Genomic DNA, 13,260 nt, shown 5'->3' on the forward strand with positions numbered 1-13,260 from the left:
GTGCGCGCGCACGTCCCTACGTCGGTCGTCCCGGCCTCTCTTCGTGCTCCTTCCCTCCGGCTTCTCTCTGTCTCTCCTGCTCCTCCGGCGCCTCTGGCCGCCTGGCTCCTTCTCCTTCCCCTCCTCGGTCCCGGGTCTCGGCGGAGAGGCCCCTCGGGCGCCCAGCCTCCCTCCAGGCAGGTGAGGAGGAGGAGGAGGAGGAGGAGGAGGGCGGCCTTGGCGCCTCCGCATCGCCTGGGCTTCAGCTGCGTTCCAGGGAGGCATTGGGGGGCGCCCTTCCGGCCCTTTGGGGGGAGAAATGGGGGGCTGTGGCTGGGAAGGCTGAGGGCAGACTAAGACCATGGGGCCTAATTGGGGGAACTGATGGAGGAAGAGGGGGCTGTGGCAGAATTGGGGTCATGGCTCCCCAAATTCGAGGGGCTGTGATTCCCTGGAAAGCGTGGGAGGGGGTTTATGGCAGAATGGGGGGAATAATGGTTGTGGTAGAAGTGGGGGATGGCAAATGAATGGGGAGGGGGTTGGGGGTGGGCAAAGGCACTGGCCTTGGAGGGAGGGAGGGAGGGAGGGAGGGGCTGCAGCAAAAGAGGGGGGTCCTGATTGCTGTGGCTCCTTTGAGGGGATGATGGGGGCTGTGCAAAATGGGGGAGCTGAGGCAGGGATGGAGGGGGATCACTGCGGAATTTGGGGGGGCTGTGGCAAAGCTGTGGTCTGATTGGTAAGGCATAGAGGGGGCTCAGGGCCTGTGGCAACATTGGGGAGGAAGGAGTGGCTTCAGCAATGGGGGGGGGGAGATGGCCAGAGGAGGGGAGGCAGCCTGTCAGAGGGGGCTGGGGAGGGGAAGGGGGCCAAGGAAGGGGCTGCAGGGTGGGGGAATGGGGGTTGTGGGGAGGCAGAGGAGGAGGAGGAAGAAATGTGAAGGAGGGGAGGGGGCAATTGAGTCGGGGGGCAGGAGAGGGGTGCATTGTTGCTGTGGCGGAATTTGGGGGGGGGTCTGGAGAATGACAGGACCTGTGGCAAAATAGGAGGGGGCTGGGGTTGGTGTGGGATGAGGGGGTTATAGCAGAAAGGGGGGGGTATGGTGAAAGGCAGGGGTGGGGGCTCTGGGGAGGGGCACTGGCCAGTCTGAGGGCAGGATGAAGGTGAAGGTGATGGAGCGGAGGAGGAAATACGAAGAGGCTGTGGGGCAATTGTGTTGAGGGAGGAAAGAGGTGTGGAAACAAGGCCTTCGGGTGTATTGGGGGGATTGTGGGGAAGTGGAGAGGCTGTGGCAAAACTAAAGGAGGCATGAGTGTTGTGGGGCATAATTGCTATGGCAAAACTGGGGAGGGCTGGGTGTCATGTGGGAGGAGGGGGTTATGGTAGGACTTGGGAGGATATAGTAAAAGACAAGGTTTGGGGGGCTATGAGGAGCTGTAGTCAGTCTGAAGGGAGGTGTGGAAGGAAATGTGGGGTGCATTGGGGTGGAAAGCAGATGAAGTGTGAGTGGAGGGGAGCCAAGGGAAGGGGCTGTAGTTCAGTTGAGTTGGAGGGGGAGAGGGGTGTGAGGCCGATGCCTGCTGGTGTGCTCTCTCAGTGGGGAATTGTGTGGAAGTGGAGAGGCTGTGGTAAAACTGGGGTGGGCAGGGGCATGGGGGAAGCAAAACTGTGTGTGTGTAATACCTGTCACAAAATTGAGGGGGGAAGTGTAGGTTGTCAGGGCCTGTGGCAAAATTGGGGGGGGGGGGTGATGTGGGAGGAGGAGATTATGGCACTACTGTGGAGGGATATGGCAAAAGGCAAGGGGTGGGGGGTTATAGGGAGGGGGCTGTGGCCAGGCTGAGGGGGAAGTGAAGGTGAGCTGGATGAAGGGGCTGTGGGGTGGAATTGGGGTTGTGGTGGGGAGAGGAGGAGGAGGAGGAGGAGGGGGGGCTGTGTGCAATAGGGTGTGTGTGTGGTGCTGTTGAGTTGGGGTTGATAGGAGGAGAGGTGTGGGAAGCCAAGGCATTGTATTCTCTTTGTGTAGGGGGTTGTCGTGGAGTACAGAGGTGAAATTGATGTGTGGAGGGGAGCAGACTGGTTGGTGAGGGGGAATAAGGGGTTAAGAAATTAAGAAAGCTGGGTGGTTGTGGTGGAGGGGAAGGGGGCAGGAAAAGGAAAACTGGGATAGGAAAGGGAAGGCGTTGTGGTTGCGGAGGAGAAGGTGAGATGGATGGGACGGTCATCTGTGGCAGAGGAAGATGGTGGAGCCAGTTGCATATGAGTGCGTGGGGGGGATGTGCACATGAAATGACAAGAGTGGACATAAGGAACATATATATGGCTCTAGGAAATATTGATGTTAGGCAGCTGGTGTTTTCCTGTGCGTGTGAAAGAGAAAGTGTTTGGGCAGGGAGTTTTCTGTTCCTTCCTCTATGACATAACACCTCTCCTTTCAGTTTCTGCCAGCTGAAACAACTGTGTTCATGCCAGTAAAGAAGAGAAGGTGTGCCAAGAGAAAGAGCTTTAAGTAATTGGGAAGAAGTGGATTTGGGGGGTGGGTAAATGGGCAGGGAGGGAATAAGGAGATAGATGATGAAAAGGTGAAGCCCCTGGGCTGTGTTGCAGTTCATATAAGATGTGTCTTGTGTTATTGTTGTTTAATATAATTTGAAGGATGGGGTTGATAAAATTGTAATTCCTATGGGGAAATCTCAGTGAAGCTAGGCTGGGGAACTCCTCGTCTTTTTGCTGACATGCATGCACTTTGTGCCAAGGGGACGGGGCTGGCTTTGTACGACTTTGCATTCTCTTCGCTTGCAATTTCAAGTACCTAATTAATTATTTAAAATTTCTCAGATATATAAATGCTTTCTATTTCTCATGATTGTTGCATGTTCAATGAGATCCAGAATGACAGGAGTGGGTGGGGAGTAAAGAGGCTTCGTTTCTTAATTAATGAATCCTCAGAAATATTACCTCCTTCAGTTTTATGTTGTGATGTCTTAGCTGTATTTGGAAAACAAGTCTGAGAGGCTGGGTGGAGTAAATTCAGTGTGTGCTCTCCTCTGTCTGGTGCTGAATGGTGAACACAGCGTTCTTCTAGGCCCAAGAGGTAATGCCTGCAAATGATTCTGGATGAACTGAGCAAGGAAGATGAGTCACACACACTTCATTGTCTCTTTTATGCTTTATCAATGCTTTGCAGTTATAGACATGGTGGCACAATGCAGTTGACTTTAATACTGGAGCATGTTAGATTGGTGGGTCTGGCACTCACCCTGCGGAGAAGGAGATAGTCCTCCATGCTGGATACTGGTGCTGTTTGACCCAGATGGGGCTTAGCTGGTTTTTACATCTTGCTTGTGGTTTATCCAAATGAAGTATCAGTTTGCAGTAAATTTGTCCTACTTGCTTTTGTTGTTGGTCTTTGTGTCTTATGCTGTGTCTCAGGCTGCAAGCTCTGTAAGATAATGTGTATTCAAGGGTAAAGGACAAAGTCAGTACATCACTTTAAACCAGAGGGAGATGAAATCTGCCTTATCAGTTCAAGCTGTTTTATTGGTGTAATTTTCTCCTTTGCTGCCAAAAAGGTGAGGTTGCCTTTAATTTATGGCACTGTGTTGATCACTGAAGCAAAGCTTTGTAAGACAGAGCCCGATTTGTCATCCATAAATACATATTTATAGACTGGTTATCTATAAATATTTGTAAAATATATAAATAATAGTGATGAGCTGTGTCAGCATCTCTGCCGTCTCATGAAAGAAATTGAACTTTGGGATGAAAATCAACATGGAACCAATAGTTGTATCATTGATTACAATAGGGCAATCATTTTCATTTGGAATATAGGATCTATCTTTAACCCCAGTGTTGATCATGGGACCAATTTGTAGATGTATAGTGAATGTATACTTTTCTCCTCTCCAAAATATAGGCGTAGTAGAACTAAAGGAAAGTACACATTCATTGGTATACCACCTCCCATTGCTGAAGGTGTTTCCATTCAGCAGATTTGATTTCAGCTTTATATTGCTAGTAATGTATGATTCATTTGTCTTACAGGTTCACATAAAGCCAATCCAATTAACAAGTTAACACATTTTCGTTTGTTCTGTTCCTACTGAAAAGGAAAATAAACTTGAAGAGGAGGAAGCAAGGAGGGGTGTGAAAGTGTCACTGTTGATTACTGGCTTCATGCAGCTCATATTAATGATGGCAGAGCTCACCCATGCTCTTCTGATAGTTTTGGGAGAAGGGAGATGAAAGGTTCCTGGCAAATGTAATGCTGATAGTATCCTGCATGTGTATCTCTGCCAGATCTCTTTGCTAGGCCTGGCCAGTTGTCAAGAAGTTTAAAGGTGCTGGAGCATCCTGACAATAAGAGGATCAACAAGACAAGAGCAGTTCTTCTTACTTTCTGGAATAGCCTTTCTTCCATCAGATTTTCCTTACCTTTGCCTCCAGTAGGGTCAGCATCATAACTGATCCTAGCTGCTGCATACTTTGCATGCTTGCTTTATTTTTGTTCCCTTCTTTAGACCCTGTTTAAATGTGTATTGTAGTGTTGACTGTGACAGGTGTGATAGCCTGTGTATGTCCTTTACCTACTGCTTTTAGATTGTCTTTGTTTTCATCACATCTTCCTTGAAGGAATCTTTTATTGCTTCTACTGCTTTTCTCCCAGTTTAACATGCCAACAGCCAGCTCAAATTTTATTCTTCATCTTGGAACTCTAAAGTGTACATCAGTGTCTAGGTTTATAGGAAAGAATTTAGTAAATGGAACGGCTAGCCCCGTTTGCTGCCCCATAGCTACAAATTAAGTTTTTATATTCTAAGTTAAGTCTGTAAATGACTCTTTTGTAGACTCCTTCCCCCCAGCTTCTCCAATTGTGGCATTTTCTTTTACTGTCTCTGTATCCGCACTAGGTGCTGCAACATCCCTTCCTTACAAAACCAGGCAAGTTTGGACATCAGTTAGGCAAGGAAATATCTACAAAACTGTTATAGGCAGATGCTTAACTGTATGTAGACTCCTTATGAAATGTTGGTTAGTGTTTGAGTATTTGTTTCTGATTAGGGCCTGCTATTTTGTGTGCACAGTTGTCTGTGTTGCACAGTTGTTGATATCAAGTGAACTGGCTTCTTTATTACCCAGCTTTCAGAATAACTGAGAATCATCTGGGTTAACTGGTGCTATTCTCTTGTATTGTGAAAACAGAGATCTCACAGTGGCTTATGCTGTCTTTCCTTCTCCTATAGGTTATCTATTATATATTAAATTATTATTGGTACTGGTAGCTGATGCATGCATATGTCATTGCTGAGTAGAGCAGAATAAGAGATTGATATCAGTATTCAAATGTGGAGGAGAAACTTTTGTAAATAGACAGTCATGATTAGGCCTTCAATGCTGTATGTTTCTGTGACAAGACTGAAGTTAATAATGAGCATTTTGGAACAAAACATGACAGATAACAGCTGGCAAAGAATGTTAGAAACACAAAACAGAAAGTGCTGTCAGAATTTAGTGGGCTAGATGGAAAGATGGAAGGGTTCTGCATGCAGAACTGCTGAAGGTGAGGTTGAGTAGTCATTACCGGGGTATCATTTTGTTTCTGTGGCCAATCTCTGCATTCATGGGGCCAGTTCTCTCCATTCAAATACCTGTGTCTATGTACTGAATAATTTGCTCTGGTAGCCAGTCATGAAGTCCTAGGTTTCAACACATTCACATGATGGTATGCAGGTGACACACATGTGGCGTGTCTGTGTGAGAGTACACAAGGTCTCTAGGAATGTGGCATGATCACTGGATAGTGAAATTTTCCTTTGGGAGTATACTCCCTTCTCCCTCCCAGCGCTGTGCACCCGGTATCCCCTGTGGGATAGGTGCAACTCTTGGCAAGCATAGTGCTGAGCATGAAGTCTGACTTGAAACAGGAGGCCTCTTGGGGAAGTGCTATGGCTGGTGGAATGAAATTCCTAGTTTCAGGTTTACTTAGGTGCATCTAGGTAGGCCTGTATAATTTCTTTCACATCCACTTCACAGTGCACATGGTGGCTTGAATGTGCAGGTATGTGTAGACCTATGTGTGTTGGTCCCCTACCTGATATGTACAACAATGTGTGCTTTGTATCTATCACATTGCAACACGCTAGATTTTCCACCACGGTTGTGTGAATCATCTCTGCAAGGTTTCAGTTGATCAAAACCTGTCCTCTTTTTTCTTTAAAATCTAGTAAGAAAGAAACCTTCTCAGTTCAGAGTAGAGTTGGATCTTATGAGGGAAACATGGGATTTCCAACTCTTATGATGACGTAGGGGTATTTGCATGGGGAAATTTAGTTGGGGTTTAACTTTCTTTCCCTTTATTCTCCCTTCCTTCAGGTGGAGATGGAGTTTTGTTACTCATGCTAACAGATTAGCTTCATATTAGACATAAGCCTCACTGTACAGAGAAAAACAGTCTGGGGAGCATTTGTTGTGGATAATTAGTGGACAGGTGAAAGATAAAGACAGCACATAGCAGTCCTCCTTTGTAAATGTTCTTTTCTCCATTTACATATTTTGGCATCTGTGGACTTAGCAACTTATTTGCTGAGTTAACATCTAGTTTTGCCCTTATGCAGCTTGTTCAATTCATGTACCTCAGCTAGTTAGGAAATTGTTATTAAAGCTCAGATAAACCATCCTTTTTCACATTCAAGCACATTGTTCACTGCCCTGCCTCTGTTGCATCCAATATTAAATATTTGAAAAGTGTCAATACATTCCCTCCTAATCTTCTTTTCTCTAGGCTAAAAATACCCAGTTCCTTTATCCTTTCCTCATACGACTTTTCTCCTAGAGCTTTTTAACTTCACGTAGCGTTTTGAAAGTGATTTTCAGTTACCCTCAGTTTCACTAACCATTATGAAAAATGGCACCCAAACCAGAAAGAAGGTGCAGATAGGAACACAATGTTATTTCTTGAGCACATAATAACACTTCTCTGAAGCAGTTACTTTTTGTGTCATAGTTGTGGTTGCTTTTATGAAATGATTATAGAGAAGACTTGCGTTACGATCAATTTAATATTTTAGTTAACAGTCTTAATAAAACAGGTGGAATAGTTTATTAGTTCAGCACCATGTAACTGTGGTTTTGTAACATAATGCTGCTCCATTTATAAAAATGACCACCAGCTTTTAGATACCTGGTGAGTGAGACAAATGTTCAAGAAAGGGTTAGCTAAGACTTCTTTTTCAGGTAATTTCTTTATTTCCTATCTCTGCTAGTGCGTTTGAGCCCATCTTCCTCCCTCCCTCTGGGCCAATTAGACAATAGTTTAGATTGACATTGCATAGAATAAAATTTAAGAATTTTTAAAGTTCCGTATAAAACGTCAGTGATGTGTTCCTGCAAAATAGATTTTAAAGAGTGCCCCTCAAGTTGCCAGTTGCCAGCATATGTTGGCTGTGTCCAATAGTTAACACAGACAGTTGAATATTAGTTGTAAGAAAGATTGGTTCTAGCTATATTGTTAAGCACTGGTATGTTGCTGAATATCCAACCCTGTGTTGTTTTTTCCTTTCTCCCCTGTTATGTGTTGCCATAACTACATCTTCCAGGATAAAGCGTGACACAAGGAGTAGCCCACCCCCTGCTGCTTGTATGTGTTGTTCCATCTACTTCCAGGCTCTGTAGGACATGTGGTACATTATGACATGATTTCTCATTTCCTTTAAAATCTTTATAGCTTTACAAAATGCATAATGTAAGGTGGTAGGCCTCAAAAATCTAATCCTCTGACTAGAGGTTTCTAAAAATCAGTTGCCTCCCAAGTATATAAATAACCCTCAACGCTTTTGCCTGCGGCAGCAATTGATTGTGAAATGCAGACTTGCTGAGTAAAGTAACTTTCTAAGTCTGTCTTGAGACATCCCTAAATAAATTGATGGAAACTACTGGCTGCTTGTTGCTTTTAGTCCATGCCAAAAGTATGAAGCCCTTTTAAAATTATCATCTGTATGTGTTAATCTATTTTATGCTCTTTTCCTTGCTCACTCTGCATTTCAGGTAGATCATAAATGTCCAGGAATGTAAGTGCAAACTAATTTGTTCAGAATAATTGAATAATGACGGAGTGTACTGGTGCTTCCTAATGTTTTGCAATGTCTATTGTAGTTCCATTTAACCTATATACCATACTGATGTCTAATCATTGCTTGTGCTTGTGACTTCCTGATGCTTTGTAATGCATCAACTTAGGAAAATACATAAAATGTAAAATTTGCAAATCAAGCCTGTTAAGTTCTGTTGGGAACCATTGGCAGAGAAGATGACTGTTTTAAGAGTAGACTTATTCTGTGATTCTGTTGTGTTAGTTGTACTGAAATATATTTACTGCCTTACTCAGTTTTCCTTGAATGCTCACTATTTGAGTTTATTAAGATGTTATTTACTCTTGTATAGGAGGAGGAAATGAATTGACTAGATGAGGAGACTGGAATTGCTTCGTCATGTATCCTGTTTGGTAGCTACATAAATTGAGTGATCTCATGAATGTTTTACTTGCGTTGTGAACAGGATGAGAATTCTGGACTCTAAACTAAAATATATACAATGCATTAATTTGCTTCACTCCTCAAGTTGATCTTTCAGTCTTAAATGAATTTTGTCTTTCTGGGTTATAGATGTTCTCAGAAATCTGTATTTACAAAGTTAGTTTCAGTTAAACGTATGAATCTTGTCTGTAACCAAAAAACATACAATTTTTTAAAAAAATAAAAAAATAAAGTTGTTGTACTTGAGTTTTACAACTGTCAGCTGCCTTGAATGCCTTTTGGAGGGACAGAAAGATAGGGCTTAATTTTAAGAACTAACTAAGGTGCATTACAGACCGCCCCTTTGGGGCGGCCTGTAGGCGCACCTTTCCCTGCCGGATTGGGGCCTCAGCGGCCAGAGCGGCAGCCGCTGAGGCCCCGATCAGCCGCTTTCCGGGCTGCGGGGAAGCGGCAAAAGGCCCCTTCCCCAAGGACACCCCGCAGCGGTGGGGAGAAGGAGAAAGGGGCCGTTTGGCCCCTTTCTCCTTTGGTCTGCTGGGCGCAGCCGTCTGAAGGCTGCGCCCAGAGGACCAAACCAGGAAGGAGCTCCAAAACGGAGCTCCTTCCGGGGTCGCGGAAAGGGCGCCCTAGGCGCCCTGCCGTGACCCCAATACGTCACAACCGCGCCGCCTCGTTTGGAGGCGGCGCGGCCGTGATGTATCGATGACGGTGGCCATGTGGAACGGCCGCTGCTATTTTGTGCATGCACTAGGGTTAGGGTGGTGCGGAAGCACCGCCCTGCCTTAACCCTAGTACGCGCTCAGCGCGTACTTTTTAGTCCGTGTGTAACGGGCCAAAATCTCTGTGGCAGGCTTTTGACCAGTACTAAAAAATGGATGTTTCAATTGGGTTTCCTCTGTGGGTTTGTGATGCTGTCTTCTGACTCTAGGTTTGATACCCAATGGCTTCTTCTTCATTGGAGGAAAAATCTGTTGGCATGACTTTCTATACTAAACCAACCCCCCCCCCCCCCCCAGCACTTTTGTCTTCTTTGGGATTTCAGATGTTATTTTCCTATAGGAAATGAATGTTTGGAACTCTTTGGGAGAAAAATGACAAAATAGAGTGCTTTAGAGTAGAGAAAAAGCATGCAAGAAAAGGTTGTGAGTGAAAAAATTGAAAACATAGAAGGGTGATTTAGGCTGCATCTGCACTGTATAAATAATCCAGTTTGACACCACTTTAATTGCCATGGTCTCATGCTGTGGGATCCTGGGAACTATAATTTGTTGTGGCACCAGAGCTCTCTGACAGGAGGCTGAAAGTCTCACAAAACTACAGTTCTCAGAATTCTGGAGTATTGAGCCACAACAGTTAAAGTGGTGTCAAACTGGATTCTTTCTGTTGTGCGGCTGCAGCATTCCTTCCTCCTAGAGCTGTGCTTTAGGTGAAAGGGAAAGGCCTTTGGAAATGAGTCCATCTTCAAAAATTCTCATGCTTTCCTAGATTATTACAGAATAACAGAAAAGCGGGATACAAATAAAAGTATTATTATTATTATTTCTACACATACGAAGGTAACTATATCAGATTCTAAATATTTTTGGAGTGTGACATGTTAGGCTTTCTTTGCCATCTTCCATGTGAATGGAGGCTGTATTTCAAATTGTTTTGCATTCATTCAAAGCTGAGGAATGAGCTTAGAGGTGTAAAATTTGCAGAAATGTTCAAGGCATGGGGAAGGAATGGCTCCCCTCCGTTTTCTTCTTGGAATTAAAAGGACATTTTTGGGAAAATGGGAAAAATGTGGTATTAGCATCCTTTACAGATTGAAGATCGCTATGTTGTTTTAGAAACACAAGATGTAGTGTATTATGTGTATTATGTACATGATATAAGTATGGAATTTTGTTTAGCATAAAATTGTCACATTTGTGATATTTCAGTTTCATTTCAGATCAGTACAGTTCACTCATATTTGCTTTTTTAATTTCTTAAAATTTGTTGTTGCAGATGAAATTATAAGGTCCTGAACTGTAAGGAACCTCTGGTTTTGCCATTTTATTAGTCATAAACTATAAAAACAGAGGAAAATGTCAACATAAATAAAACAGAGAATTTTGTTTTGTCTCCTCTAATTTTCCATTGTGTCAAGCAGACATAATACACTCATTCCCACAAAAAGAACAGGACAAGGAGTTGCAATGATCAGATAATCTACATTGTTTTATATAAATGTCTTCCTTTCTAAAAGTGAAGATCTTATTGGCAAAATATTCCCTTCTCATGCTTTGGGGCTAGCACTGTTTTTTCAGGGCACCAAATGTAGCAGGAATCCAACCTGTTTATGGATTATAATCTGACCTCTAAAGATTTCCCGATAAAACATTGTGAATGTTTGTTAGCTTGGTTATTAGCATGGTCTAAAAAAGTAAATGTGATAAAAATGATCCATGAAACACGAGCTGTCCATGGTTCTGACAGTCTGCTGAATGAAGTACTTTGGGGGAGGTGAGCGTGGAGGGGATGAGTTGCAATATGGAGAAATCTTGAGAATTGCTCCATAGGATAGCTGTGGAAGTGAGCTTGCAACCAAACAATAAGGGGAGGGTTAAAACATAATTGTTAAATCCTGAGATTACTCTACTTGGTGGGCTCTTGGAGACACTTGATTGCTCAGTGTAGGGAAATATCTGCTGAATTAACTACTATTTTTCTACTAAAAGTCCTGAATATCCAGTGATTCTAAATTTTCATTAAATGTTCAGATAAGGATGTGTGCTTTTTTAGTAAGAGACCTCACTTACAGTCTGGGGTGGGTCTGCAAGTGCATTTTGGAAGGGTTGCATTTTAAAATTGTTTCATATGTAAAAATCTAGCATATCAAAAGGGAGAGATTCTAAAATCTAGGCTACGCCTTTCCCCGATGAAATGATTTTCTATTTGCAAAATGTTTCAGTATAGGGGAACATTAGGAAGAAACTTAAGGTATTGTACTTAGGCAGAAAAACTGAAATGCATAGATATAGGATGGGGTATGCCTAGCTTAACAAGACTACATATGAAAGGGATCTAGGAGTCTTAGCAGACCACCAGTTGAACATGAGTCAACAGTGTGGTGTGGCAGTAAAAAGGCCAATGTGATTCTAGGCTGCATAAATAGACGTATAGTGTGCAGATCAAGGGAAGTCATAGTGCCACTGTATTCTGCTTTAGTCAGGCTTCACCTGGAATACTGTGTCCAGTTCTGGGCAACACAATTCAAAGAGGTTGTTGACAAACTGGAGTGTGTCCAGAGGAGGGCAACTAAAATGGTGAAAGGTCTGGAAACCATGCCTTATGGGGAGAAACTTAGAGAGCTGGGTATGTTTAGCCTGGAGAAGAGATGGTGATATGATAGCCATGTTTAAATATGTGAGGGGTATTGTATTGAGGATGGAGCAAGCTTGTTTTCTGCTGCTCCAGTTAGGGAGAACTTCCTGACAGTAAGAGCTGTTTGACAGTGGGACACACTCCGTCGGAGGATAGTGGAGTCTCCTTATTTGGAGGTTTTTAAACAGAGGCTGGAGGGCCATCTCTTGGGGGTTCTTTAGTTGTATGACAGGAGGTTGGGCTTGATGACCCTTGGGGATCTCTTCCAGCTCCATGATTCTATGATTTTTTTAAAAAATACTTTCTTTATTGGACCAACCAAAAGGCACAGAATTCTTGGTGTAATTTTTGAAACCACAAATTCCTTTATCAGGCAAGGTAGTTAAATACATGCAAGGGAATAAGAAATGTGATGATGTATGTATTTCAAGATGACATGGAAGAAAGGTTTTCAGACAATCACATTAGACTCATCAGTCTTTGTCTCCAGTGGTCCCAACATCAGTAGGAGCAACAAGAGCAATACAAGAAAAGCAGTAAAATTGGGTTCCCCATTTGAGGATGTGGGGAAAAACCCCTACTAATGTAAAACTTCCTACAGTGTAGAATTTTCCCTCTTACAGTGTGAAGCGTCATCTAATGACTAAACTAAGGCTATCATGCTTTGTATATACAGTACGACCTTGTTATCTGCTGGGGTTTGGTTCCAGGATCCCCTATGGATAACAAAATCTGTGGATGCTCAAGTCCCATTAAATACAATGACAGAGCAAAATTCCATTATATACAATGGAAAATTCCATTATATACAATGGAAAATCAAAGTTTGCTATTTAGAATTTATACTTTTTTTTGGAATATTTTCAAGCTGTGGATGCTTGAATCTGTGGATAAAAAATTCATGGATTAGGAGGGCCAACTGTATGATAGATGGCAGGACATAGGGAAAGGCAGTAAAGCCAGTCAAAGTGAAAAGCAGTTGGAAAAGTAGGAAATTGCGCTACAGGTGGATTGACTCAATGAAGAAAGCCAGAGCCTTGGCTTTGCAATACCAGGGGAGACTTCTTAATATCACAGAGTCTTGGAGGTCTCATTCATGGAGGTCACCATAAACTGAACTGATTTGACTGCAACTATATGAAGATCAGACTTGGGTCAGTTCAATATCTGTTCCCTTTGAAAGCACTTTTCTTGATTGCAGGATCTTCTGCTGTTTTAGAAACAACTTCCTAGTGTGCGTGCGTGCGTGTGTACACACACACACACACACTCACTCAGCTTGACTGAATTTGAAAGTGAAGCTTGGGTAGTGATTTGGTTTAACCCTCTCTACTTTGACATTTTCAAACTGTATTGTCATTTTCCTTCCACAGCTGCCTTTTGCCTCTTGGCAGGTCAC

The 13,260-nt window shown here is 43.4% G+C and overlaps 1 protein-coding gene across 1 annotated transcript in view; it reads left to right on the forward strand.

The window, feature by feature from the left end:
• Positions 1 to 13,260, forward strand: part of DNAJC5 (DnaJ heat shock protein family (Hsp40) member C5) — a 77,718-nt gene continuing 64,458 nt past the window's right edge. Inside the window, exon 1 of the mRNA XM_089513562.1 lies at positions 1 to 180. The gene's annotated coding sequence lies outside the window, so the exon portion shown is untranslated. The remainder of the gene's footprint in view (positions 181 to 13,260) is intronic.

Source organism: Sceloporus occidentalis, unplaced genomic scaffold, assembly GCF_023333645.1.
Source record: "Sceloporus occidentalis isolate IW3139 unplaced genomic scaffold, rSceOcc1.0.p SCAF_3, whole genome shotgun sequence".
Taxonomy (NCBI): domain Eukaryota; kingdom Metazoa; phylum Chordata; class Lepidosauria; order Squamata; family Phrynosomatidae; genus Sceloporus; species Sceloporus occidentalis.